This window comes from Cheilinus undulatus, linkage group 7 (assembly GCF_018320785.1).
Source record: "Cheilinus undulatus linkage group 7, ASM1832078v1, whole genome shotgun sequence".
In the NCBI taxonomy this organism is placed as follows: domain Eukaryota; kingdom Metazoa; phylum Chordata; class Actinopteri; order Labriformes; family Labridae; genus Cheilinus; species Cheilinus undulatus.
The window spans coordinates 29,069,690-29,096,830 of NC_054871.1; the positions used below are offsets into that span (position 1 = coordinate 29,069,690).

At 38.3% G+C, this 27,141-nt stretch overlaps 1 protein-coding gene across 11 annotated transcripts in view; it reads left to right on the forward strand.

The window, feature by feature from the left end:
* Positions 1–6,100: 6,100 nt before the first annotated feature.
* Positions 6,101–27,141, forward strand: part of LOC121512103 (unconventional myosin-IXb) — a 121,567-nt gene continuing 100,526 nt past the window's right edge. For all 11 annotated transcript variants that reach the window (XM_041791130.1, XM_041791129.1, XM_041791131.1 and 8 more), the window contains exon 1: positions 6,101–6,516. The gene's annotated coding sequence lies outside the window, so the exon portion shown is untranslated. The remainder of the gene's footprint in view (positions 6,517–27,141) is intronic.

Genomic DNA, 27,141 nt, shown 5'->3' on the forward strand with positions numbered 1-27,141 from the left:
CTGGAAAAAGACAAAAATGGGCTTATAAGTATTTTCTTCTTTTAATTTATTAGGCTATATATATATTTTTTTTTTCAGGTATTTAACATTGTTTCAATATTTTTTTCAGCAAGATCCTTTAAATTTCCAGGGCCATGTGTAAATTTTACAACAGCAGCTCATCACATCCTGTTTCAGAAGATCCCACTTTGACACCTATTACGGGAAAGGTTTTTTAAATTGTGCCACACTAAGCAAATTGCTTAGTGTGGCTTCTATTACTCAATGTTTTTAGAGTATGAGGAAAGAATCACTTGCACTTGTGAGGCCATGACAGTGAACAAAGAGTGAAATTACAAAAGCCTAAATTAGAATTTTTTTTCGAGAAATTTCTCAGAAGGTAGAGAAAAACAGGAACTCAAATCAGATGGAAATTGGACACACCCTGCAGATTGCCGGTTTCATGCATCTCATCTCACAGCTGTGCTGTTGGTTTGACGTAAAATAGGTCAACATCACACAATTCACTTCATGCTGTTGTTGTCACAATGCATGGCACACTTGTCTTTGGCAAACCTCCAAGCATGCCCCAGCAGACCGAAACCTCACGCCATAAGACAGGCAGTGGCATTGAGACCATGGCCACTTTGAAGTCAACTATAAACACACAAGATGCTGACAACCAGTGGAGAAAGCAAGCTACAGAAAGTGATGCCAGACCCTAGAATCACAAAACCACTGTTTAAATATGAGCAAAACCAGAAGTCATTGCTGAACATATTTTCCCTTCAGAGTGGAGATTTCAGAGACTTATGATTATATGTTTCAAGCATTCAGCAAAGTAGGCTCTAATTGAACCCATGCACTATAATTATCATTTATCAAATGCTTCAGACGTATGCAAAAAAAGGCCCTTAACCACCGAAGAAAAAAATATTATTGAAAAAAAATCATGCTCAGAGAAAGAGTCATTACCTTTGTCATATGAATAAATTGCATGTGACTATATTATATCTATATATCTATATATTTTTTACTTATTGAAAAATACTTTTGAGGTTTTAATCAACTATTTCATGATGACTCCATTCAAAAGAAGAGCACAGGTAAAGCCTGAAACAAGGGTAATATAGCTGAGCAAGATTTGACCTACATTGTGCTTTAGGTGTGACAGCAATGAAGCAAGACTTTATTCAGGGCAGGCACACAAAATCAAAGAGGCTATAAAACTTCTTCTTTTCTCCCTTGGTGTAAAAATAGACAGGCATGCATCAGTAAACCATAGTAGAAATGTTAAGATAGGATGGAGGGCCTGTATCTGAGAACGCTGCTGAGAGCTTAATATTAGGAGAGGAAAAACAACACAAACACAATGCATCAGAGGTGTCAACTACACCCATGACTGTTGAAAACGCCCTTACTCTGAAAACATAACTATCAATGGTTGTTTTTCCCGAAAGCGAGTAGTGTAAACCACAAGTGTGTGCATGTGTGAGTGTCTTCATCTGATAAACAGAGGCAAACCTGTAAACTTCTACTGCAGGGGCTCTGAGCAAGACTGTGCTGCTGTTCATGCTAAACAACTCCCTGCATTAAAAAGCTATCTACTATGTTGTAGTCGAGTCTGCTTTAGTTGGAAGAGCAAGTAAAGATGTCACTGGTTTATCAAACCTGCAGCACGGGCTCTCACCTGCAGTGCATGCCTTTGGACTATAGCATGAAACTTAAACCACACATGCAAACTCAGCTGACCATGCAGGACTTGAACTCACCATATCTGTAAATGACTCCAGTAATATTTCTAAATTTTTTTTGCAAAAAGAAATGTAAAAAAAAACAGAGCAAAATCCCTTAAGGCATGGCTAATTTCAAAATTAATCCTCCTTGGCCAATCATGCTCTTATATTTACCCTTCTCAGATAAAACCAAGCCAGGCTCCAGACACACATGGATCTCAGCATTTTCACGTTTACAGCAACTTTATTCCAACATCTCTAGAACACTTGGACTGTATCTCCCTTTACAGGGACTTTAAAAAGCCCAATGACTTCCCTACATATTCACTGTGTGTATTTACTATTATCTCAGATCACCAGGGCCAGCCATACACATGGGTCTGTATGTGACTGCCTTCCTGACTTACAGAGTGAGTGATGATACTTACACATGCTGTACATACAGAGTTGCACTATGGGTGGGGTTTAGTTGTATTCAAAGCTGTCAGTAATGGCTGCATCCAGTGTGGTGTTTTCCTAGGGTGGCCATATGTCCGGCTTTAGGATGGAGCATATTGTCCAATGCTGTAACACTTACAGTCTAACAAAAGATTGGCCAACAAATATGATTGGCTAAAAGCGGTGTCAAATGATTATCTGATATATCATTGGTTGAAAACATAAACAAGCCCCCATCTGCTAGCTACCTACGTCATGTCGTCACGTTAACATAACATTAACATGCTGAAAAGACAGACATCATTCAATCCAGAATGGTCAAAAGTATGGAGCCTGGGAGGGGACATGAACGTGTTTATTTTTTTAATATGAGCGCGCAATTTAGTATCTCGAGCATGCGTTTTAGTATCTCCCGCACGCATTTAAGTACCTCACGTGCGTGTTTTATTTGTATCTCATACGTGCGATTTCTTTGTATCTCGCATGCGCGTTTTATATATATAAGTATATACTATTTACGAGAGATACTAAAACGTGTGTGCGAGATACTAAATCGCGCATGCATATTAAAAAAATAAACAAATTCACGTCACCTCCTGGTCTCCGTACAAAAGACATATTCATGCAGTGGCTATATGAGGTCAGCTCAGTGAACTGATTGTACAATTGAGAGATAAGGCATTTAACACAAAAGGGTTGCACGCTTACAAGACAACACATTGTATTTCCCATATATAGTTAACATTTTCCTCTGCTGAGGTGGAGTTATAAGTGAGTGGCTCTTTTACATTGGGGAGGCCACACTAGACTGGGAAGTGTCGTCATTCACAAGACTCCTCCTTACCAGGAAGTGTAGTAGGATCCTCCCCTGAGGATTAAAGAGAGACACTTCTCTGTGCTCTGGGGCTTTTTTTCCCTGGGAGCTTGCTCCTCTGTAACTCTAAGAGCAAGGGTGATGGCACACAGATGAGTGATATTTGTGACATTTGTAACTTTGTATGTAATCTTTAATAAACTTTGGGTCGATGATCATTTAAGCTGAACTGATCTTCTCTTTGTCCTTCTGTCAATGAAAGAACAGCAGCAAAAGTCTAACAATACCATTCCATAAAGACTACTGCCTGAAAAACTTGATAAGAAGTACACAAACAGCCAGCTTCAACAGATATAGAACCAGCCCTGAGATATAATAAACCTCTTAATGTAAAGAAAAATACTGATGAGAGGAGCTGTGGTCATTATGGGAGAGCCCCTCTCTCCTGTTGTCAACTAACACTACACATTCTGTGTCAATCAGCTAAAAATTTCAAAATATTTTGTGACAAAGTTGATAGAGGGATGAACAATTACCTCTGCAAAGCATTTGATGCCACTTTTTAGTCAGCTAGTAAGGCTGACAGTTGTGAGGTGGTGCAACAACCAAAGAGCAACCACGGCGTCGATGCTGCACTGTGCAATAGTGTTGAGCAGTCAACCTCTGGTGGCTGAACAGTGGCATTACAGTCACTTTTCTGTCAAGAGGAACCGTGCAGTATGTAAAGAGTCACAGAAATTATTTTTAAATGGGGCAAGAAGGTTCTACTTTTTTTAATTTTCTTAAATTTTGTTTACTATGGATGAAGACATAATGCTATGTAAATTGGCATAAAATAGAGTTAAGAACTTCAGTAAAATAAATCCTTAAACTTGATTAAATCTCTGCGTTTTCTAAACTTTTGTTTCTGCATTTATAAAGTAGGAGTGTGAGATGACACCATTTTTCGTTGGAGTAATCGTGCTGTAAGTTTAGGGAAGTAAACACCGGGAAAGGCCAACCACATGTAACAAGGTGGTGTGTCTTAAGACCTTCTGCAAACAGTGGCTTAAAACAAACCGGAACTGTGATCCCTGTGACATGTTTGATAATGTATCTCCTCTTCAACTGCTGCTTTCTACTTTTATATTTTTATGTAATATATGAACATTTTCACTTGAAATATTTCCTTTTCATATCACCAAGTACTGATTGTAAGTGAGCAACAAGTAACTTTCTTTTAATTTGTGCCTGGAAGTCTCAGCTCAGGTGTTAGTAGTTTAGGAATAGATTCCAAGGGCAGGTAGGCAACCCAATATTGTGTGTAAAAGACACCCAGACATTTTACTTAACACATTTTCCCCATGATAACAGATTAGTTTCTCAAGATCTTAAGAAAAGATTAATTAGAAAACCAGAAAATGACTTATTAATGATATTAATATAGGCGTTCTTGTTATTACAGAAAAACAGGGATATAAATGCATGCATGTAGTTCTATAAGGGTTTCTGTATTATTTGGAGCTGCCTGAGAATTAAAAAAATCAAGAAGAAGGTCATGAAAACTAGATATGATGAATTCTTTAGTGTTGGCTGACTGTCCAAAGGGAAAATATAGACATATTTCAGCTTAGGGCGTCCATACAGAAAGGCCCCACTGTTACCTGAATTACTGTACATTTATTCCAGTTGGAAGAGGTCGTAATAACAACACCTTAGGTAGTAGCCGTAGATATCAAGAATTAAATCAGCAGACAACTGTTTGCAAGGACACAAAATTAACATGTGGCCCATCAACAAACTGTAACTTAACCTCCTGAGACCCTGCATGCACATATGAGGACACTGTTAATTCCCACAACATAGTAATAAACTCTGTAAGTTTTTCATTTCCATTTGCTTGGAATGTCTTGAGCATTTGCTTTGACATTTTCTGGAAGCATCTTGAAAGTTTTTCGAGATATCTTTGTATATTGTGGAGAGCTTGATTTAAAGTCTTGATTTATTGATTAATATTATTTATTCATCTATTTGATCAGGACAGTGCATATTGTTCAATATATGCCCAATACACGTCAATGTAAATATACCAGAATTAGCCTAATAGATAAATTTAATCTTTTGTCTTAAGGCAGGTAATTAAATAAGGATGATTAAAACAGATTTAAAATTACAGGACACCTCACTGCACAGTTCACAAGACAGTATGTTAAAAAAACATATTTTTAACAAGTAGAATTGACCCTTTTTTTAATACTTTCATGAAGATTTCAGAAATTTATTTGCAAATTTGGATAGGGGATTTTCTTCAAAATTTTCCCTGTATTTTTATGGATTTGTTTGGATTTTTAGATGGAATGTTTGGAAATTTTCCATGGAATTCTGGGGGGATTTTTTTTTTTTTTTTTTTGTTAACTTCCTTAGAATTTTGGGGGATTTGCTTGAGATTTTTCAGGAATTTTCATGGAATTTATATGAAAAAAATTATGTAAATCTTTAAGAATTTCAGTAAAGCTTACCATTTTTAAATTTTTCCAGAAATTTTTGGTAATATAGCCCCCTACCAACTGGCCAAAACACACTCAAAATGTGTAAAGATTTTTTTTTTATTTATATTTTTTGTGTAAGATTCACCAGTTGTCCTGACAGGCAGAGAGAATCATCTTTTTGGTTTGAAACTACTCTGTGTTCAAAGACAAGACTTAGGTTTTTTATACTTATCAGATTCTTGTGATCCTAAATAAATCGGAGAAACTTAAAGCCCTATATGCCACATAAAGGATATTTTAGGATCTTCCATACATTTTAGATGTGGTTGAAACTGGCTGGTTAAACTGATGACAAACTGCCATTAAATTTACTTCATTCTTTTTTGTTTATTTATTCATTTTATTCACCGTGTATTTACTGATGATGGTGCAGCCTGAGTGACATTAGCTGTCATTTTTCAACTATTATATTTTGTCAGATTAATGACAAAATTCGAGGTCACTCTGCTGCAGTCTCTTTGTTCCGGCGTGTACCACCTCCACCCCCCTGCAGAGGGCGCTGTTCTTTCATTAATGTTTCTAAGCAACAGGGTGCCTTCATTGTATTGAATCTGGCTTGTTCCTTTTTCCTCAACTTTTTTTCACCGCTCACACTGCTTCTGTTATTTAGGCAAGGAGAGAGGAAGTAGCGACAGCCAGGCTAGCTGGTTAGCCGGTCTGAAACCACACACAGTCTGTTAGATAGAGTTCACTTACGAGGCTTTTTTAAAAATCTTGACTACTATTTTTCTACGTTTAATAACAGCGTATAAGCAGACTGCGGGTTTTTGTCGGGAGGTTTTATTTCCTCTGCACCGCGGGCTTCACAGCTTCAAACTGGCTCAACTGGGAGCTTTGTCTGTCTGTCTGGGACGCCTCCGTTGTTAGCCTGGTTGTTACAAATCAGTCTGGGTTAATTCAAAGAAGACGAACCATAATCCAGAAACCCCGACTTTGGTTATCAATTTTTCAGCAGTTGGTTGAATCGCGGAGGATGCAGTTAAGGATTACACCGAGACAATGAGAAAAACAGCCGTTAAAGGTAGGTTTAATACAACTGTTTCATGTGGATAAGACAGCACAAGTTTGTTTTAGCGTCAGAATTTGTTGAAATGCTTTACTGTGTGAAATGTACATGTAATGTCTACTAGGCACAGCGTTTACAAAAGTAATATAGGAAGTTATTAGTGTAAAGTAGTGTCGGTAGCTTACTCCCTCTACAAAGCAGTTTTCAACGTCCCGTATTAAAATTAAATGAAGCTAGCTAACCAGCAAACTTTGGTAGCCGTCTGCTATACCAGTTTTTTTTTCCTGTTTTGGTAGTGACATAGTAGCTTAGCTGCATGCTGTGAATGAGCAGGGAATGTAGGCTGACTTGTTGCAGTTCAGTATCCCCAGGCCTGGTTCACAATGTGACTAACCTACATGTCAGGGAATATTTGAACTGTTGGGACTTTTTATGAGATTTCACTGGATTTCATTCAAAGTTACACAGTGTTTAGTTATCTGTAAAGTCTTGTTATAAATCCTCTCAGTCAAGTGGTTGCAACTACAACTTAGCTAAATTACTACTGTATAATATCTGTTATTATGTGTCCTCAGTGGTGTACAATTTATGGCTGTGTACAGTCATGATTTCAAGTGATAGGGAAGGTAGTATAATAGAGCCATAATGAAGCACTGTGTCTGAGATACACAATACTAGTTTGGTTAGGTTAATATGGAAAAGGTACTGTTTGATAAGGATGAGCAGTTTATCACGTTTTCATTGTTTTACTTTGTATTCACGATAAAGGAAAAGCAGAGGTCTGAATTTAAAGCAATAACTTGGGAAATTATAATACTGCTTTTCCATTCATTTCCATTCATTAACACCTATTTGGTAGAGGCCTGGGTGTAATGGCGACTCCTCGACATGTATGTTTAATACAGTCAGAAGATGATTAGGTCAGCTATCAGCCATGGCTGGGTATGGCCACCGATTGCTGATTACATTCATGACTATAGCTTTTGTTGTTTTAGGCATGTAATTTTTTTCTTATTTACATCCAAGCCTGCTGTTTAAGACCTTCATTTAACATAAATTTTAGTCAATTTCTCAGCCCACTGATGTATTCAACCATACGTAAACAGTTGCGCTGCTGTGATTATTTGTGGCTGCTTCTCCCACTGACTGAACCTTGACATACTCTTCCTCACAAGCAGCAGCACTGAGCTCCCGACATGACTAACATCTGGGTGGTGGAAAAAAGTCATCACACATATGGACACTAAAATAACACACACATGCCCTCCACTTGGAAGTCTCCCACCCTCTGCGTTTCCCTTTTTCCACTTCTCTGATTGACTTTGGTCTTAACTGTCTTGTGCTCTTCCAGTCGTCCTATATTGACTTCCTCATGGTGAAGTAATGTGTTTAGACTTTGTTCTGACAAATTGGCAGTACTGCAGATTTATAAGCCAAATGCTGTGAACCAGACCTAGAGTATGGCTTGAAATAAGCTTTCAGACTTGAGAGTGCACAATTATGAATATCCACTTCTTTGAGGGTTTATGCAATGAAACAAATAAACAGCCAGGTGGGGCTTTGACCTGTGGTGTGTAGTTTTCTATTCATTTGATTTACACTTACTTTAACCAGTAAGAACCAGCTTCTTTGTGTCCATTTTTCATCAGGTATGTTGTGTTTAAAGCAGGTTCAGTGGGGTTTTTTGTGTTTACGTGTAACCTTGGCATATATTTGCGCACACAAGTCTTACACAAACCCACTTCGTCATGCAAAGATGAGACCAAGTATTTTTAGTCCTAAGGCTTAGGTAGCAAAAAATGCTGCAAGTGTTGTTTTTTCTTTACCACATGTGATTAATTACATAATCTTTAAAAAGCAAGGGCGCTGTTTAACTTGAATGTTGGATTCAAATTGCATGGAGTTTGACAAAATAGAAACTTGTGCAAGTACATTGAAGAGAGGAGTTCAAGCAGACAGTCTTTCAATTCAGTTTCCACTAAAAACATTCTCTGAGCTTAAAAGAGTAACGATTACATTCAATATATGCAACATATTTCATCCTGCATCTTTTATTATTCAAGGTAAGGTCATTGAAAAGGAATAAAGCCCCTTATTTTTGACGGTGAAGCAAAAAAAAAAACTGTCATGGAAAGAAAAAATCAATTTAAAATGTAATATTATTAACAGGGAAGGTAATCTCACTGACTAGCCTTTACAGGGTTATTTCAAATGATATAAGAAGGCTTGTGAAGTTGATGCCCAGCTGTGTGCAGCTTCTGTAAACCTCCGTTCAGTGCCTGCCAGTTAGACTCTTCTGTGAATCAGGAATCAGCATATTCAATCCAGTCAGGGTCCCCATCTGTGATATTTGAAATCTAATTAACATCCCAATCCTTTATAGAGCGCTTAAGACTCAAATCTCCATTTAATTTAATACACTCTGTCTCTTCATTTTAATTGCTATATAGCTATTGGAAAGTGATGGGATGATTTGTACCGTAGATTTGCTGTTCTTAGAATTCTCATATCAGATTTATTCCAGTTTCTTTAAATGATTTCAGAGAGAAATCCCCTAAAATGTTTCAATAGAGCCATTTTCACCATACCTCCTGAAAGTGCTCTTAAACACTCAGACTGCCCTCTGAGATTTTCTCTGCCATCCTGGAAAGAAAAGGACCATATGGCCCTCTGCTAATGGTCGGTACTCTGCTAGCCCCTCTGCAGCTCTGACAGTGGTAGTGAATGAGATGGGGATTGGGGGAAGGAAGACCAATTACATCTCCAGCTCAGCTTTGACGTGTAATTGGTCCACACATCCTGGCGGATGCAATTGTGTAAAACTGCAGATGAAAAGATAATTGCCTCAGTCATAGCTGTACCCACATTTCTCAGAGGAAAGATTCAAAGGTTTCCTCTGACTCGGCTTTTATTATTTTCATTCGCTGAATCTTACCTTGTGCTATATTAAAGATTAATTTCCTTGCAGATAACAGAGTAAATCAGCCTTATCTCAGCTGGGCTCTGTTTGCAGACCACAGTGCTGTTTGTTTTGTGGAGACAGCTCAGTATGGCCTTGTTTTTAATACATGAAGCGCTGTAGCTGTTTTAGATCATTAACCTGAACCACATCAGAAGAGCTGATGTTGTTTCCTAACAAAATGCTCATCCAGCAGACTGTTGCTTTATGCTGTGACACCACAATAGCAACCAGTGAGATCGCTTCAAAAAATATTTTCTTTTTTAAAAAATGTTGGAGTGATTGAAAAAAAAAAAAAGCAATAACATGGCTTAGTTTTACTGTGAGGACCAGGGACCTTTTTGCTCATATGACTTGTGGTTAGCTTTAGACGAGCCTTTTACTTTTAGCTGAGCACTACAGAAGTTCTGCGGGAGGTTTTTTTTTTTCTTGCATTGATAGTGAAAGCAACAGTGTTGAAGCTGCAATAGCTCTTCTAACACCTCTGTTTAGTGTCTATCTCATCAGCTGATGTCAGGGTCAAATATGTGAAGGTTTTTTTTTAGGATTACTGGGAAACTATTTGTTTTCTCACAACTGTTTGATGAATCATGATCAGTGGTGAGAAACTAGGTCAAATGGGTGGCATATGACTACAGTGTTAGCTAGAGGGGACAAAAAAATAGATTCTTAGATGCATCGCGATTCGGAGGCGGACGATTCTGAATCGATTCATCAATGTCCAAAAATTGATAATCTAAATTTTAAGTGCCGTTTAAAGGTCGGAACAAAGGGCAGAACTGTTATTTGCAGTGCATTTTCACATGGACACTTTAAAGGGAGCACATAACAAAGAAGCATGGGTGACTGGGAGATCAGACCAGCTCTGTGTGGTTTCAAATCTACTGTTTGGAAGCACCTCGGCTTCTTTAACATCGATGCTGCAATTGAATTGGACAGGAGCCACGCCATATGTAAGCTCTGTCACGCCAAATAAAAAGAGTTCTGGAACACAACGGAGATTAGAAGCCATGTAGTTCGCTTCCACCTGGAGGAGGAGGGAAAACCACCCAGCCGCTGTTGCTAAAAGTGCCTCTGCTAACCAGAGAGCAGTCCAACATATCCTAACAAATCTCCCAACCTCTTCGGAAAAGGTGAAGAAAATCAACAAGTCCATCCAACATTTATTAACTAGGATTTACGCCATACTCGATCATGGAGAACCAGGGCTTTTGAGCGCTGCTGCATACGTTGGAGCATGGCCATCCTGACGCTTTACAACAAAACCAAAACAGGCCATGGCATTACTGATGTAAGCGGGTAGGATGGCAGTAACGTGATGCATGGACATCAATTGCAACTAAATCTTAAATAACGATAACCGGGCATTTTATCTCTGATGAATGGAAGCTAATGTCATATGTGCCCCAAACAAGAGCAACAAATGAGAGCTGAGGTATACAGCCCACATCTGCAAGTGCTAAAGAGTAAACAAGTACTATAGCACACGTGCATCTGAACATTTAGATCAGTTCATTGTTACACAAGAACATGCGAATTTGCCCATCAGTCACTCACAGCAAATGTGATTAACATTTGTTGTATTTTTTTTAGTTCCTGTAGCCATGAACCTCATGAGCTGTTTTGGAAGGACATTATTTTTTGTCCTCTTTTTCAGAGAATTGTTGCAGGCCAAAGTCTTGTTTGTTTGTGACTAATGGCAGCCTTTTGTTAAGCTAGTGTTAGATATTACAACATAGGTTTAAAAGCACTGTTGTTAAATATTGCTACATAATTTTATATTGCATCGTTTTCTATAAATTGGCATTTTTTGTTTTGTCTGAATGCTTTATTGCTCTTTGCACATAACAGCAAGACATAGACTAACAGCCGTTTGTAAAAATTCAGGTTATGTTACAAGGAAAGGAGGCATCAACCTTTGTTTCAATGCAGTTGTAACTTTCCAGTTTACACAAGTCCTTCATTAGTTTATTAAAGGATAGTGGAATTAAATTTATCTCTTTTTCTCCAACTACAGATGTATTGTCTTTACAAAAAGTCAGTGGACACAGTGAGAACAACAGATATGTTGTTAAAAAACATGCATCAAAGTATATCAATGATCAATTTAGAATCGAATCGTGGCCGTCTGAATCGTAATCAAATCGAATCATGAGGTGCCTAAAGATTCCCACCCCTAGTGTCAGCTTACTGTTACATGTAAATGTGTGAAAATAGCAGATTATGCAAGGTTGGCTAGCTTTCTCCTATTTGAAATGATTATCAGAAAAAAACATGGAGTCCTGTGTTTTTAAGCTGTTCCCTTTTCCTCTTTGTCTCACTCTTATATAGTTTTCCTCTTTATGATTTAATACAGGTCCAGTTATTGTCAGCTGTGGCAGCAGAGTCCCTCAGCAGTGGGTGACTGTGTGCTGTTGATGCACTGGGCCAGGTTGATGTAGCTATCTGTGGAATGGTGCAGACACCTGCAGTCCCAAAGCACTGCAGAACTGGCCCAGTAGCTCTGTTATATTAGCTTCTATCTTAAGGAAAATGCAGCATGCACACCTTGGGCTTGACATACTTTGAGTGACTTAGGTTTATTATGAAATGTTGTATCTGCAGGTATAAAAAGTTTGCAGCAGTTTAGCAGAAAGAGACACAGAATATGTCATTGTCAGTCATACTTGCCAGTTAAGTTGAGCTGTGATTATAGCTCAATTAGGCCAGTTGATTCTAGTTTGATTCTTGTTCAGTTCTAGTGTACATACACAGCAGGAGCATCAATTTATTAATTGGAGTGTGTTTGCCTCTGTTAAGGAAAGGTAGATGGTGATCATATATATACTCTAAGCTTTAGTTTTAGCAAAAATGCATTGCTCTCCCTTTAGGTTACAATGAAATCTGAAGGCAGGCGACTTCTGCTTTGGTATGCCTTCATAGTTATGGATATCTGCAATCTGACAGGTGACAGCCAGGCATGGAAATGGACCATTTGAATAGCTTTGCATTGTTTGGTCTTGTCTCTTTATTCTTAACCCAGAGAAATGTCCCAATTACAGAGCAGGATACATGATATGACATTTTACCAGTATCTGCTATGCCAATATTTACCGATTCATTTGAGCTCGAACCAATTTACAACTGAAGCTTATAACAAGAACAGTCTTTAAACCACAATTTTAATTTCAAGTTTAAGGATGAATAAAGAATCAAATTTCTGTCCTTAAAATATGCTTAAAAATCTAAGAAATGAGGATGAACATAGAAATAAAGTTCAGCTTAAGTAGGTCTGTTGGTCTTGCCTTGAACTCCACAAACATATTCATAGATATGGTCGATATGTATGGCCTATGTAGGCTGATATTTGCAGTGATGTATTGTTTGTAAATAGTAGCAGATATGTTCATATCTGCCAATACTGATAATCAACTTTATAAGCTGAAATCTACAAATATAGATATCATGCCAAGGATACTTTTTTCTCAAACACCCCCCAATCCCATGAATTAAGCATTGAGTTAGTATGGAGTTGATTGAATAACTGACAGCCAGTCTAATGATGGTTTCCTACAGAATGACACTGAACTTGGGTAGCAGAGATGGCCTCAGCCCTCGTCCGCACTTAGGCAGTTATCTTTAAAGCTGTAGATTTCCTCACCCATACTCACAAATAATCCTGGTAACACACACAGCCTTTTAAAAACATCCTCATCCACATGAAGATGCAAAAATGCATTGCTGTAAAGGGCACACCATGCAAACACTAGTTTGTCCTCTAGACCTCTAGACAGAAATGAGGTCCTTGGGGCGCAGGTGGCCTAGTGGTTTAAGGTGTGCCCCATGTACGCGGGCAGCCCGGGTTCAAATCCGGCTGGTGCCCCATTCCCCCTTGTCTCTCTCTCGTCCCTGTGTCCAACTATTTCCTCTGTCCTCTATTAATAAAGGCACGGAAAGCCCAAAATAAATCTTAAGAAAAATAAAGAAATTATGTCCTTGGCATGTGAAAATTTTCTCACTAATCCTCTGTAATGGCCATTTAATTATCAAATTTGTCACATCAACCCAAATCCTGGGTCTTGCCCAAACTGCCGACTTTAGTGGCGGGGTTTGTGCCTTTCTAGTGTGATCTTCATGGTTGATTCAGACATCCCTCTTTTCAACTTGAGCAGCTTGTGGATATGTAAGCATAATAAAAGTTCTGTCCATTTAGCAAGTTTGACTACGTCCATCGTTGCTGTGGAAACAAAAGTAATAATGTCACACACACAATGACGTAACAGGCCAAAACCTCCATTTACCCCATCTTCATGTAGACACAGAAAATGGTGTTTTTAAAATCTTAACGCTGGAGGGAGTTTTCAAAAAGGTACATTTTGAGTGACCCTAGAACACTATTTTTGTGCGTAAGGAAGGTCAAAATGCCCAGAAAATACCCACCTACATGTGGACAAGACCCCATTCTGTACATTGAATTTCTGTGTGTTTCTTCTCTCTTGGTAGTTTTCATCAGCAGTACGTTGGATAAAGATGCTCAGATCACATCACTCACCTTTTTAAAAGTTTCACTTAACAGTCTGTAATAGCAGGTGAACTGTGTGTGAGCCATCACCCTAGAATGCTGAAGTACAGGATAATACTGGCAATACCAGCAAGAAGCTGACGGAAAAATGTTGAAACAACAGCATACAGTGCCTCATTTGGTACCTCAGTTGGTGCATTTATGGGAGGGACATACTAGCATACTAGAAAATCTACTTGAATGGCTGTAAATACACCTGAATGGCCTGCCTAGGTGTTGTAAAATTGTGAGAAAAGCTGCTAATAACTGTTGTAACTCTACAGATTATTTAAATGAGCTGTATATTTTTTAGAAATGTCCTCCTAATGTGAAAATGTCAGTGTTTACCAAGAGTTAATTAACAGTATACTGTAACTCTGATTGTCAAGGGCTTGCCAAGTAAGTCAGACGTGTAGAGGCTTGTGTTCCTATTACCTGTCTGTTACTTAACACTACTGTTCAACAGGGTTAGGTAGGTTGGGTGTCATTCTGCCTTTTGTAAACTTATGGGCTTGACCAGGAGCTGTTATTTTAACCAAAGAAGGCCTAACCTAAGATCTTATGTGGCAGCCTCTATACTCATTCAGGACAGCTGACAAAAGAGGCAGTGACAGTTACCTGTGCCTTCCATAAAGAAATGTAAGAGCAGGAAAGTAGTAGAAAAAGATTTTTAAAAGTAGAGAGAGGCCAGTAAGGAGAAATGGGACACCACTATGTATATTCTTTGTGAACATACAGTGTCAACGCTTAGTGAAATAATGTGACAGGAATGCTCCAGGGTCTGCTTTTCTGTGGTGAAAGACGGGACAAAAAAAAGCTCCACGTTCCACAGAAAGCTGGGCTAACAAAGCTTTGCAGTGTGGATTTGCAGTGACCTGTATTTTGTAAAGACTGGAGCAGATGGAGAGTGCAGGCTAAAGAAAGTTAGTGAGCGAGTCAGGCTGTGTGTTTGAGGCGCAGAGGAGAAGCAAAGAGAAGGACTGTGCTGAGGTTTTAAAGTCATCAAGAATTCCACAAACTCCTCGGTAACTTGGCCTTTTTCAGTGTGGCAAGCTGAATTTATGGGCTTTATAAATAGACCCAGCTGTAATGATAGGGTACAAGTGAAGAAAAGGCAGGCTGAGTGCTTAAAGATGGCCTACTTACACTCTGCATTAGTTTGTTGTCAGACTTCAGTCAAGGTCCAAACACATCAAATCGAGATGACTGCGATCAAAGCTTGATTGTTGTGATTATGATCATACCAAATAGGCCTGCTTGGATTGGATTAGAGGCACAGTTACACGCCAAGCAAAAGGTTCAGCGAAAATATACAACTCAAGAATTTTTCCACAGTGAAGTGAAAAGTGGTCTACCAACGTCATGGAAGACACATTTTAACCACTTTAGGGCAGACTGTGCACACAAAGTTGATGTGGTTTTTAGGTTAAAGTCTGTATGTTAATTTTTGTATCTTTACAGCATGTTTATCCATCTTAAGTCACTTTCGAATGTACTATTTGCAGCATTCCAACACACCATATTTTACAAATGATATTGCATAGACAAAATATCAATATGGCAATCTATCTCCTAGATACATTTATTGAATTGATGGTGCCATAATAAAGACATATTTTTAGGATTTTTATGCCTTTATTCAGAGAGGACCGTAGCAGAAACAGGGATGAGAGAATGGAAGAGAGATCTGTGGAAAAGGAGTCATAGACTGGACTTGAACCCGGGCCACCTGTGTACATGGGGCGCAACCTGACTGCTATGCCATCTCATGACACAGATTTTTTAACTGAAAAAGTACGGCACTCTCAAAAGATTTTTCTGGGCCCCAGTTTAGCTCAGTGGGTAGAAAAGGGGCTTCCCCCACTCCTGCTCCCCATTTTTCCTGTCTCTCTTCAGCTGTCCGATCTAAATAAAGGCAATAACCCCCCCCCCCAAATAGGCTATTTTTCTTCTGGTTTGACTGACCCTTGGTTTCTCTGTATAGTGAGCATGAAGTGAATGAGGGTAATGTGAACACAAGTTCCTGGCCTAAGAAGAAGTTATCAGAGAGAAAAGGAAGTTAGAAGATGAAGCAAAATAAAGAGGTGAAACTGACGCCTCATTACAGTCAATTAATGGGATTTTATCTTTGCCCCCCATCCTATCGCTACCGTCACCATGGCCACCATCATGATTGTGGTGGGCCTGCCTGCAACACTGTGAACACAAAGACTTTAAACACTGATGCTAATGCTAACAAGCTGTAATGTCCTACACTGAGTCATTACTAATAACTGACAAATTAAATCCAAATACAGTTGAATTGTTGCACATTGATGAATGATGGATGAATGATCCCATTCAATGGCCCGACATATCTCTTAGTCATCCTTTGCTGCCTGGTTGAATTGCCTGGTGAGGGATAAAATCACATTGGCTGTAGCTATAATAAATTAAATATCTATTATTTTGAAATTCATAGTAACCCCTGAAATGATTTCACACTGCCTGGATAAGAGGATCATATGTTAAAGTTGCATGTAATGATGTGCTGACCACAGACACATGTTGTGATTCCACAGTTGGATAGAGCTCATGCTCCCACCATGCAACCACAGTGTTCTCCTATTTGACTCTGTGCTTTGGTTGGGTAATAAAACAAAAGTATAAAAGATTTGTATTTTCAAGCTTATTTGTTGTGCAGAAGCTCATCATTATAGGGTTTACTGGCTTTTTCTCTCAGTTCAAATCAGGATTGATGTTTTGTTGCTCTTAATGCCTACTATATCTATCCCAAGCCACTCCAATCGTCAGTCCTAGCACAGCATGCAGTTCAACAGTCTTTATCTCCCAAACTCTAATTTTAGTTTTTTCAGTCTTTAAAACTTCATGTTGAGTAGATAACAGTATTTTTTTATGTGTGGTTGTATTAGTTATCATTTTGTGTATCTTTTGAATGCCAGTATTTTGAGTTTAAATAGATATGTGTTCCCAGCCATTTTTGCTCACCATGTCACCACTTCATGGCCTCTCATGGTGGCACTTATGACATGAACAAAATGAGTTGGCTAAAGAGGTTATCAAAGGGATAGTCGATGAAAATGACGATTATCATGTTGGACACTCTTAAAAAGAAGTCATGAAATAAATTGTGTTAAGAGATAACTCAAACTGCAGTAAAAATAAATGATTTCTGCACTCTAGCGTCCTAGGGCATTTTATAGTTAATCAGATACCATGATGCATCATTATATGATTGTCTTTCAATGTTTTTGTTGTGATGGGCCAAATTTTGTATCGTATCGTATTGTATCCTAGAGTTGGGCAATATGGCCTTAAATTTCTCTCTCAGTGGTAACAGTATTATGTTATGGAGGTACAAAATTAGAAGGGATAAAACATTTGAATTATTATTCAGGTGCTATTTTCCCCTCACTCCATAATACACCTGTAGCTTAAAGGGATACTTCAACATTTTGGCAAATTCGTCCATTGCCATAATTCCTATAGTCTTAGTAATAGGTTTGTTACCTTTAGTTGTCAGTGCAAGCTGTTTTTAGATCGGCCGCCGCCAAGTTCGGACCTGCTGTGCCAACTCAATGTAAGCAGACGGTATTCCGGCTTTCCCTCATCAAACTCATCAAATACACAATCCAACAACTCCAAAACGCTCTTGTGGACAAGTTGTGACCTGCACATTAACCACGCTATGAAATAATCATGGAACATCACGAGACGAGTAGTTGTTTAACAGTTGTTTAAGCTAAAGCGAGCAAACTCACTTTTTGTTGTTGTTCTTACAAACAAGAAACTTGGAGAGGAGAGAACACCTGATTTCTGTGCTGTATCTGAATTACACAAGTGGGTGGCATTTGGTGAGTAAAATGGCTGCTCCTTAGTGCCAGAGTGAAAGATGCTGATCTGTTATGCTAGTTTCATTTGCCCACCACTGTGTCTGGCAGGTTGAACTATCAGTAGTATCAGTTATGCCTCCTCAGTGTGCTACAACACAACACAGTGCATTTAAACTGGTGATGATGTTGCAAAAATTCATTTTGTTCCAGAAATTATACCTGTGATGGTAATGATACCGGTTTAACCCCCCTCTTCTATCATATCCTGATCCACACTGCAAACCACAGCCCTTGTGCTGCATGCTGTTCATCAGACTTGATCAGTGAAACTGTTATTGTAAAATCTTTAACTTCAGATGTTTACTGAATAGCTGTTCATTGTTGACATGGGGTTGTATTAGTGAGATTAGCATGGGTTTATGCTCTAGCAAGAATACTGTGGTTGTTCTCCTAACCAGATTCTGCAAATTGTAATCAAAACTGAGCCACGTTCACATGCAGAGCAACCAAGCAAAACAATTCTGTTGCAAAAACAACAAATATACTATTACTGCCAAAAAAAGAAGAGTCCTTCCCTGATTCCACCATGAAAGACTTGACCTTTTCAAGTCTGACATATTGAGTTGATCCTTTCATCTGCTCAGCTCCCTGCCCCCTCAGTTGCAGTGGTCACTCACAGGAAGAAGACTGCTGTGCATGCATGTGTGTGTGCGCGTGTGTGTTTACAGATCGACTGACGAGCTGATGGTTGTGCTGAGTGCTATAACCTCCCCCTCCATCCTCTCTGTGGTCACTGATCCTGTCCCTCTGCTCTGGATTATGGGCAGAGAGAGGGCACACCCTGAGGCTCTGTTTGCTGTTACTCTGCACTATAAGCCTTCTCTGAGGTGCACTGTCAAAAATTAGATCATTAGGCTAATAAGGGCCAGACAGATACACTAGCTTTAATAATGTTCCTGTTATTATATTATAACTACATTGTTATATTATCTCTGCCAGTTCCTCCTACATATGCAGGAAACAGAGAATTCAGCTGTAACTACACAGGGTATCATTTTTCATTATTCTTTTGGCTAAACTGAAACTGTTATATTAAATTGTATAAAGAAGAACATTAAAAAGTCAAGGTCATATATCTCTCCATAGTCACACTACTGAAGCTACACAATTTCCAAATGTATCTGCCTGTGCAGTCCCTGTCTTTTAGTGCATATAAAACATTAGGTGCCCTACATCTTGATTTAAGAGTTATGACTAGTCTTAGCAAACACACTTTGGCGTCACTCCTTACTCACTCCTTTTGAAATGGATTGAGGAAAAAATGAATAAGGTAGCTAGGCAGGGCGGCACAGCTGACAAACCATTGCCATTAAAAGTGCCAGTGCAGAAGCAGACTGGTCTGTTATAGACGAGAGAGGCAAAGTTTTTAATCAATCAATAAACCAGACTGTATTTGTAGAGTGCTTTTCATACCACAAAATAACAAAGTGCTTTACATAGACAGAACATCATTAAAAACAATCAACACCCTCACTCCCATTAATGCACAAGGTCAAAACAAAAACTAATGTGAATCAAGACTTTAGGAAAACAGAAGCTATCATGCCTTTGTCTGGTGGAAACAAAGGAGGATATAATAAGATGTTAAAATTCAAGATTTAAGAAAAAATCCAGTCAAAATTGGGGGAAAACTACAAGACAGTTTTTCTATAAGATAAAATTGAAATCTTTAAGTAGCTAGATTATAACAAAATGCTTTAACTAGTAAGATAATCAAATTCAAAATGATAATCCTGCAAATTGAAATAAAATAAAGTCATATGACCAAAATATCAAAAATGTTGGAAATCTATCTGACCATTGGCTTAACTTCCAAGTAATCATGCAACTCTAAATTTGTGGCTGAATCAGATGAAATTCGCACAGTGTATGTCCTCCTTAAGAGATAAAAATGAACTAGAACAAGATAATAAAACACTGTGAAATAAAGTGGAATAATAGAATAAAACGGGTAATCACAGACACAGTGGTTTAACTTAGTATCAGCCCTTTAGATAAACACTGGCTGTCAGCAAATAATGTGGGCATAGAGCTGGGCGATATGGCCTAAAATTGATATCCCGATATAGTTTTGCTACACACGTGGCCAGAATTGTTGGTACCCCTCTGTTAATGAAAGAAATAACATAAATAAATAACTTGAATCTGACAAAAGTATGAAAAGTATGAAAATGAAAATCAGACATTGCTTTTGAACTGTGGTTCAACAGAATTATTTAAAAAAACAAACTCATGAAACAGGCCTGGACAAAAATGATGGTACCCCTAGAAAAGACTGAAAATAATGTGACCATAGGGACATGATCAACCAAGGTGTGTCCTCTTATTAGCATCACAGAGTTCGACCTCTTCCTTTTTAAAGTTGACCGACTGCTGGATGATAGACCCGGGGCTGTTTCTCGTTGTCCATCTCTGAACGCTGCTAACTCTCCACTCACTTGCCACTAATTCGCCACGCTGCTCTGTTTACCTTCCTCTTCCTTGCTTCTCTCTCCGCTGATACAAAAACATGCATCTGCGGAGGAGTTTTGTGGATGGGCAGGGGAGAGAGAGAGCTGCTGTAAGAGGTGCATTCAGGGACAATGGGAAAAGCGAAACTCCAGCGAGAAATTGATGCTGACAGCTTAAAACTGCCACTTAATTTATACTCGATGGTTGTGATATAGTCATTTTATACATTGTGCGTGGCAAAAGCCGCAATACATCGAGTATGCTCGATATATCGCCCAGCCTTATGTGGGCATGAACTAATGTCAATGGAATATCTGTATCTATTCTGTAATATCGATTTAATGCTGCCATTTAACCTGCCTAACAGCAGAGTCGGAAGGAGAGATTTATTATTGGGCAGGTGATGTTACCTGTAGGACAAACTCTGATCTGTTTTGGTGCTCAGAGATGAAAGAAAATATTGGCTTTGTGGGAGTCTTAGGTGGCGTCCACACTGCAGGCCTTGATGCCCAATCATGATCTTTTCCTCAGTTCTGATTTTTATGTTTGTCTGTAAACACTACGGTAAATTTCCAAAAGATCAGATATATATATATCTCATTTGGTACCACATATGAAAATGGTCTGAATATGGTATAAAAAGATCAGATTCAGTATGACTTGTTCACACTGTCAAGAAGATCAGACACGAGTCACATATGAGCCAAAAATTCATATTTTGGTCGCCTTTAACTGCAGCGTAACGAAAAAGCCTTAAATTCAAAGGGGTCAAAGGGAAAACTGCATCATTTGTATCGGCCATTGACTAAATTGTTATTTTAATGAATAGGTATTGGCCTTTGCCATAAATTTTACAACCAGTGCATCTCTACAGTTATCATTTACTCCTGTAACTTGAGGCTGAAGTTTCATTCCTGTCCTTTTGAAATAGAGCCATGTTTGTCAAAGAGCAGATGAAATCTGCCAAGATAAAAGGCAGAAAAAGGCATAGTAAAAGCATCACTAACAGTTTTATGCAGTCCTTTTTCTAAACCCTTAAAATAAATCAGGTTACAAACAGCTTTACAAAAATTGTGAAGAAATGGTTTTGTGAACCCAGCATTGTACCTCTTCTCACATTATGAGTTGAGTATTGTTTGTCTTTTGCTTTCCACAGATTTTGGGGTTGGTACTTTATATGCTGTAATTGTATTGATCTGATGTCCATTTCCAGCATAAATGTATATCAACATAGGACAAGAGCATCCATGGCATCTTTTTATTCATAAATAGGGCAGATCTTTGGCCCAGTCTGTTAGCCTCAGCTTGGTCTTACCACTGGATGCCTTCGGGGCTGTGGAGAGTGACAAGAGTAGTGAAAGAGAGAGAGTAAAGCACAGATCAGGGAGGCACACACGGGGAGAGGGATGGAAAGAAAGAGGCAGCTGCGGATAGACCTTGGCTATGTGCTCTATGTTGGCACAGCTCTGCTCTTACTGTTTGTTTTTGCTCTATTTTTACAGTGAAGTCTGACTCTGGTCACTGATGAATGACTCCATATGTAATGTACATTTCATCTGACACAATTCGTTCAGGATGTTGGCTCTTGTTGGAGATGAAGTGGTGCATACAGAAGAAAAGAAAGGAGCATTTCAACTAAATTTACCTTGTGCCGCAGTGATGTTTATACCGCATGTTAAAGGGTTAGTCTTTGCTGCTGCTTTATGGAGCTATTATTGTTGCAAAAGTATTTGCAAATGCGTACAAAGATCTGCGCACAAATCCACAAATGCATGCACAAATCCACAAATGCGTGTACAGATCTGCAAATGCGTGCACAAATCCACAAATGTGTGTTGCAAAAGTCACGTGTGTATGACAGCCAATTGAGAGGCAGATTCTGAACCAAAATGAACTAAGTCCACGATTACAAATTGGTCTACATATTTGCAGATTAGTGCACGCTTTTGTGGACCTTTGTACAAATTTGCAAAACTTTGCACACATTTGCAAATCTTTACACAGATTTGCAGATCTGTAAACACATTTGTGGATTTGTGCGCAGATCTTTGTACGCATTTGTAAATACTTTTGCAACAATAATAGCTCCATGCTGTTTCTTCTTTATGAACATTGTAGAGAAAGATTGAAATGTGAAATTATCTGCCTCAGATACTTAGCGTTCACACATCTGTGTGTGAATCTGCCACCCAAACATTGTTAGGACACACCACAGGGAAGATGTTTTCGATAGATTATTCCGGATGCATTGTTATAATCTATTGAATATTAAATTGTCTGAGATTATGTGTTTTCCAGCTTTGTTACTGCATATCCTTTATTAATATTTTCAGCCCTCCTGCTGTTTTGTGTCCCACATTTGAGTTCACCCATAGGTCAAGGCATGTGTTAAATGTAGAGTGAGTAGTACAAACACTGAGATGTTTTCAGTTGGGGGAGCACGATTTTGTTTTACACTGTGGTGCATCTTACTCTTAAACATGGTGCCAGAGCAACAGAGACATGTCAAGTTCATGTTACCTGGCATAACTCTCTGTATCCTCCTGTAAATTTATACAGAAGAGATGAAGATGTCAGTGTTTTGTTCTGCTAACTGAATAAGTTACAGGAAGAGTTTGTATGTTTGTTAAGTCTGTAACCAGAAGCAGATTTAAATGATTCTTTTGTTAAATAGTGCCATGAAAAAGTATTTGCCCCCTTTCTGATTCCTGTTTTTTTTTGCATATTTGTCACACTTAAATATTTTTGGATCAACAAACCAATTTTAATATCTCACGAAGACAAACCAAGTAAATACATAATGCAGTTTCTAAATGATGATTTTATTTATTAAGGGAAAAAAATCCAAACCTATCTGGCCCTAAGTGAAAAGTAATTGCTGATAACTGGCTGTGCCACCCTTGGCAGCAATAACTGAGATCAAGCGTTTGTGATAGCTGGCGATGAGTCTCTTGCATCGCTGTGAAGGAATTTTGGCCCACTCTTCTTAACAGAATTGTTTTAACTCAGCCATATTGGAGGGTTTTCCAGCATGAACTGCCCGTTTAAGCTCACACCACAGCATCTCAATTGGATTTAAGTCTAGACTTGACTTGGCCACTCCAGAACCTTATTTGGTTTTTTGTTTTGTTTTGTTTTTTAATCAGTTAGAATGTGATTATACATGTGGATGTATCTTAAAATGTTGAAAACATCTGACTGTTACACTGGTTATATATATCAGGTTTATCCAAACAACGGATCCTGGGCCAACTGTGGCTCTTTTTCAATAAATGTAAGGTTAAGTCTATTTAATTAGTGAACACTTGATTCATTTACACAAACAGTACACTCTTTTTTTATGGTAAAATTAGTGTAAAGGTTAAAAAAAGGAATTTGGAAAAAATTAAATGGATTTCATAGTTTAACATAGTTTAACATGGGGGAGCATCTACTTTTTCTCATAGGGCCAGATAGGTCTGGATTTTTTTCCCTTGGTAAATAAAATCATCATTTAGAAACTGCATTTTTTATTTACTTGGGTTGTCATATTAAAATTGGTTTGATGATCCGAAACATTTAAGTGTGACAAATATGCAAAAAAATCAGGAATCAGAAAGGGGGCAATTACTTTTTCACTGCACTGTATGTAATTGGTGGTGCAATGCAGAGTCTACTCTGGCGCTACAATGGAGTCATGTTTTTTGGGAAGTGTATTTAGAGCAGGGAAGCCCACATGAGTGAGCGTGTACAATAATCCCCTCTGTTTGCTTCCTTTTTCTCCTCTTCCTGGTTTTCTGCCTGCAGCTGCCCCACATCTACAGGCAGTAGTCTCTATTTGTGTGTGTTTGTGTGCATATTGTCATCATTATGAATGAGAAGGAAGTGTTTCCGCAACTGGACACCTCCTGAGCAGACGCTGTTAACTTAATATAAAATGCATCTGAATCTAATTAACATGCTGTGCAAAACAGCACATTTTTCAGGAGTTGACTTTATGCTTCCCTTAAGACATCAAATTTGGATATTGGACCATATGCTATAGCCTCTTGTTTGAATATTTTCCATGTTAAAGTTTTTCCTTTTTTGAAAATTAAGATACTTCTACTAAGAACAACAGTGACACCATTTTAAAATTAAAGGCCTTTTTGCAGGCATTTTGTAAACCTTTCTAGTACAACGTAATGCAAAAATATTTGCAACCTTTCATACAATTATGTAGGCTAATTGCACAGCCTGGCATTACATTGTAATTACCTCTGCCAAGGAGGTTATGTGATCGGCAGGGTTTGTTAGTTTGTTAGTTAGTTTGTTTGTTAGCAACATAACTCAAAAAGTTATGGATGGATTTTGATGACATTTTCAGGAAATGTCAGAAATGGCATAAGGATCTAACCTTGATTAGATTTTGGGAACGATCCAGGAATTTTTTAAAGGATTCTGTACTTTTTGGAGATAGGGCTAATGACGGAGGTCTGCGCTCTCCGAGTGCTTTTCTGGTTGCAATTGTTATCAGATTAATTATGCAGCATTTAATTTTACTAATAATACCTCTGGTATGTATGAAATCTAGTCTTACAGTACTAAACATGCCAACAATTAGCAAAATAGGGGCTGGCACTGAACATACCTAACACTACTCTCTCTCTTTATGACTTTTTAAAGCAAACAGGACCATCAGTGGCACGATTGATGATTTCTGTGTAGTTCTTTATGTAGCTAAACCCTGGCCAGACAATGATGAAGCGTACTGATGTTTCATGAAGCCTTTAATTATGTTCAGCTGTTGAACTTTGAATTTTGAACACAATTCCTTTTCTTTTGAATCCTCAGAAACACCGTAAGAGCTAAAAGACAAATAAAAGACATACAGCTCTGGTAATAAAAGACAAAAGTGTACAAAAAAAATACAAAAAATCCTTCAGCTGCATTAATATTCACATTATGTAACCACACAATGCTAACATGAGTGCCACCCTCAGCATGCATGTTAGATACTAGCTAAAACAGAAACTTTTTAGCGAGAGGAGTTAATTTCAGTAGTTTTACAAACACATTTATAAAAACACATATAAACGTTATAAAACATAATACCTTGTTGTTAATCCAGCCAGGTGCTTAAAGGTAAGAAAACAGGAGCCTAATGTGAGAAAACACCTTTCATCTGTGCCTCGTTTCTCTGCAGCAGTCAATTTGCAGTCTGTTAGGTGTACACTACGGACTAAACTGGAAGTACTTCAAAATAAAGCAGGAGATTGTAAAGTCAGCGACAATATTAATAAAACTTACAGGAAGTTATCCTTTACAATAAGACCCTCATAAGAGTCATTTACATTTTATGCTAGCGGTAGACTGATTATTGGCCTGAGTGATTATTGAGACTGAAATCTGGCATTTAGACATTTATCATGTCAGCATTTTATTTTACTGATAATCCATAAAGATCATTGATCAAACCGTGTGCTACTTTGGTTCCACTGCAAAGTGTGTCTTCCTCTCTGGCTTTATATTCCCTCTCTACAGTCTTACCAGATATCATGTATACAACATACTCTGATTGGCTAGATGTCACATGAGTACTGGCCAATCAACATTTAATCCTTGTTATCTCTGACAGAGTGGGTGTGTTGTATCACTTCCTGTTTTCTTACTGCTAGTGGGTTGCTCTGTGCCATTTTTTTGATCATTCAGTTTTACTCTTGCCACATTTAGTATATTTATACATCATAATAAATACATATCGGTTCCAAATATCGGTTATCAGTCTTATGAACAACTATCAGTATCAGCATCTGCCCTAAAAAATCAATAGTAGTTGACCCGTAATTTATTCTGCCTGAAATTGTAGCTGCCAATGCCAAGATGGCCCTTTTTTGTGTTTTGCTTCTTCCACAGTAAGCATTCTTGATGAACGCTACATCTGACCTTTCAAGGACAATAGGATCATATTCTGTTGTTGTTGTTTTTAAGTTTAAAACACTTCTTACACATACAAAACTAGAATGGCTGTCTGAGGCGGCAGACCCACGCCGAAGCAGCGCCACCAAAGAACTCATGCTCCCATTGATTACTATGGTGTTCAAAATTTTGAAGTCCGAGAAAAACTGAATGGGTGCGCAGATCATCACCAAAATCTAATCGATTCTTCCCTGTCACTATCCCAATATTCCCTGAAAGTTTGGTGAAGATCCGACTTTCCGTTCTCGAGTTATCTTGTACACATACAAACAAACAAACAAAGATACGGAACCCTTTACATAACCCCCTGTCGATTTCATCGGCGTGGGTAACAAATCAGCAGAGAGATGAAGTACAGCTGCTTCCACTTGAGATGTGATATAAAAACAAATGGAAATTCCTCACAGAAGCTATAATCTTTTTAATTATCTCTTAGCATATTGTGGATTAATATACAAATCCTATCAGCCTTAATCTGGGGTAAATAAATTCCTGGGTGTCTCTTAGCCTTCTGACTATCTCCAAATTACTATTTGCCTTTTGCATTTAAAGGAATGCTTGTTTTCCTAATTTTTACATTAAAGTCAAAAGTCAGGTCTGGTCAAATCTGATCAAACACTAAAAGTTTTTTTAGTTGAAATACATGTATGTATGTCACTGCTTGGTTTTGTTTATAGGTAATCTGTAAGCTAAATTAGAAATGGGGGACATGCTGGGGTCCAGTATGTCGTCATCGTATGGTATTTGTCCAGGTCTGGTTTAAACAACTCTATCAGTCCAACATGGCAGAGTACTGGTCTGGAAAACTCTCCGGAATTCCCTGTCACCACTAAGCAACTAGGAATCCAACTTCAGCCATT